This window comes from Dipodomys spectabilis, unplaced genomic scaffold (assembly GCF_019054845.1).
Source record: "Dipodomys spectabilis isolate Male_0828 unplaced genomic scaffold, ASM1905484v1 ptg001148l, whole genome shotgun sequence".
Taxonomy (NCBI): Eukaryota; Metazoa; Chordata; class Mammalia; order Rodentia; family Heteromyidae; genus Dipodomys; species Dipodomys spectabilis.
Genome location: NW_024871825.1, coordinates 2,233 through 4,898, shown reverse-complemented (window position 1 = coordinate 4,898; position 2,666 = coordinate 2,233). Strand labels below are relative to the sequence as shown.

Below are 2,666 nucleotides of genomic sequence, written 5' to 3'. Positions count from 1 at the left end.
GTCTCCTGAGTAGCTAGGATTATAGGCGTGAGCCTCCAGCGCCCAGCAACAGCGATATCTTACTGTAAAAATTCATGGATTCCGTGGAATTCTTCCAAGTGAATTGCCTGCCTTTGATGTCAAAATGTATTCAAGAGTTTTTGTATACATCTATAATGAGTTCTGCAGAGTGTGTGATTTCTTAATCAGAAAGAATTTTCTTACCTGTTGAAATCAGTAGTACAGAAACTAAAGTATTTCTGATGCTTGGCTGGAAAAGTATATTTTAAAATATTCTACATTCTATGTTTGTATAATGCCTATAATCTATTTTATCCTCTCCTAGGTATACTCTGAATTCTACATTGTTTTATAATATATAGGTTCATTATTGTGTCCTTTCAGATTGCATTCCATATAGAAACAGTTTAAGATTCCTTTTTTTCCTAGGTCCTTATAGTATTATATTTCTTTGGGATAAAATGTCAAAGTTGTATAATTTCAAAAGTTTTGTAAAGTTTATGCTACATAAAGGCTTTTCTAGTGTGAAGATTTAATACACTGATGTCAAACTAACTTTTAATTATATGAATTACGTGTATTGATACACTTGTAATTTAGTAATCAAGTTTTTAATAACTTTTTTCATTTCTTGTATCTGTAGAATGAAAAATATGGAATAGTCACAAATTTTCATATCATCCTTGTGCAAGTGCCATGTTAATCTCTGTATTTTAATTTGGGTATATGTGCTACAGAAGCATGTAGTAGCCTCTAAATTTAAGTAATTAATGAGTCAAACTTTATACAGGCGTATATGCTTGGTTGCCTAACAATGCTATTGATCTTATTTCCCTAAAATTCTGTGAATATTGGAAAAAAATTATATTGTTCAGTCGATTGCTCACATACGCAATTTTTTTATCCGTGACAATTTTAAGTCTTTTTAATGTGGGATTTAATCGTACTTTCAAGTATTTATATATAGGTCCAAAGGTGATGGCTTTTTCAAGTACTTATTTATCCAACTGAGCATTGTGGAGCTAATGGATTCAAAGTAAGCCTTGCATAAGAGCTACTTCTAAACTTCTACAACTGAAATTTTCCAAATGAGGTCTTACTGACACAAATGTTTACCTGGTCCTTTACTCTTCTTCCCTGTAGGAACAGACCAACCAGAATATCTTACCCTGAGAGTATAGATTATATTACTTGAACAAAATTAATCTTAGTTACAAGGTATCATAGAGAGAGGAACAGTTCAGACAGAACTTTTCATACTAAAATATAATTGTTTATAATACCTACCATTTCAAAAGTAGCTAAAGCCAAGAAGGTGAAAAAATTGTTCATATGCATGATGACCTAATGACCTGGCCTGTCTATCATCCAACCAGGCAGGAACTTACACTGCTGCCTTTCTATAACCAAATATTTTCATAGTTGCAGGAGGAGTCCATATGTTTCTCCTCAATATTAGGCTTTAAATTGATAATGTATTAATCATAATATTGCCTCTTACCTCCAGGCTGTAAATCTACAAGTGGTAAAGCTTTAGGTCTAACGCTATCAAACACTGAGGTAGAGATAATGCAATAATACTTTAAAACAGAGTTGCCTTTGATACACTAACTACAACAGAACAATGTAAAACACGTGCCTTTTCATTATGTTATATATTATTATATATTTTATATTTATATGTGCTGATTTTTTATTTCACACAGTGAAACTTACTAGAATTAGTTGATAATTTGACAAATATATTGATATTTATTTATTCCAATAAAGAGAATTGGAATGTAAATGATTAGGTTTAGAATATATATTAGAATATAAAAAAATAGTGCAATGTCTTCGGCATAAACTTGTGATACCTTCTAAGTGTTCTTGGTGTTCTGAATTCACAGGGTAAAAAAACAATGTTGTTTTCCTCTAATCTATAAGGGATTTTACTCTGCTGCTCTAGTTATTGTTTTAACTCATTATTCCCAAACTGTTTTTCTCCATATTTCTGAAGCATTCCTACTGATTATGGCCAAATTTTGATGATATGACGTCTAAAAAAATATTATTATTCTGCAGGACCCGTGGGTCCTAGGATCCCAGGTTCCAGTTACCTGCATCATCAGATAATAGTCGCAAAATTTCTCACCTAGGCCTATGTAACATGCCAACAGAAAGTAATTGAAGACCCATCTCAATTTCTCATTTCCTATATTTCAGGACCCCAATTCCTCAAGATGAAGAAATTAGCAGTAAGCAATTTTATAATGCAAGGCAACTTAAAATAGAGGCTGTGATCACAAACTCTGAGAGAAAGTACTGTAATTCAAACTTTCAATTTACAGATGACAAGCCCATATGAGTGAACAAGATCACGAAGTGTCATAAGATTATTTTTAATATCCCTCCCCTATGATTAATGAAATATTTCAATCCAGCATAAGTGGGCAAAAAAATAGTTCCTGGAAGGCTAGATCCTTAATTGGTTTAACAAGTCCCTGAAAACTTAACTTAGAGGTCAAATTTAATTCAGAAAAACATTAATTGAGAAAACCCTTAGTGATTCAAAATATTAGTACTTCAGTAAAACTTGGTTCTCTGGTATAAAAATGTTGTCATTCTCAAACCAATGATAACCTACATTTAATCTCCTGAAAATATATTCCTTTTCAAATAAGCTT

At 31.8% G+C, this 2,666-nt stretch overlaps 1 pseudogene; it reads right to left on the bottom strand.

The window, feature by feature from the left end:
- Nucleotides 1-647: 647 nt before the first annotated feature.
- Nucleotides 648-743, bottom strand: LOC122102975 (annotated as a pseudogene).
- Between the last annotated feature and the right edge of the window lie 1,923 nt (nt 744-2,666).